Source organism: Penaeus monodon, chromosome 15 (genome assembly GCF_015228065.2).
Source record: "Penaeus monodon isolate SGIC_2016 chromosome 15, NSTDA_Pmon_1, whole genome shotgun sequence".
Taxonomy (NCBI): Eukaryota; Metazoa; Arthropoda; class Malacostraca; order Decapoda; family Penaeidae; genus Penaeus; species Penaeus monodon.
This window is the reverse complement of record NC_051400.1, coordinates 39,678,319-39,678,607: the sequence shown is the minus strand read 5'-3', so window position 1 is coordinate 39,678,607 and position 289 is coordinate 39,678,319. Positions and strand designations below refer to the sequence as shown.

At 52.2% G+C, this 289-nt stretch overlaps 1 protein-coding gene across 29 annotated transcripts in view; it reads right to left on the bottom strand.

Annotated features, from left to right (window-relative positions):
* Positions 1 to 289, bottom strand: part of LOC119582032 (eukaryotic translation initiation factor 4 gamma 1-like) — a gene marked incomplete at its 3' end in the record, with an annotated part of 189,642 nt that overhangs the window by 44,653 nt on the left and 144,700 nt on the right.

Below are 289 nucleotides of genomic sequence, written 5' to 3'. Positions count from 1 at the left end.
AAGATAATATCTATAATCTTACACCCACCTACACAAACACCCCCCCCCCCGAGAGGTTCCTACCACGCACGGGCAGACTAAAAGCAAAACCCTGGGTTCGCCAGGGGTAGAGAGGCACGGAGCGAAGTCCAGGTTAAGGAGACTCGCTGTCCTTTCACTTAACACATTAACCTCATACAGGTGGGCGCGATGCCACTTCTGGGGGAACCGAACGACCGCCTCGCGACAAACACCTCGGTTCTTCCAGTTAAGACCGGATCTTACAGTTAACGGAGACAAAAAAGATCGT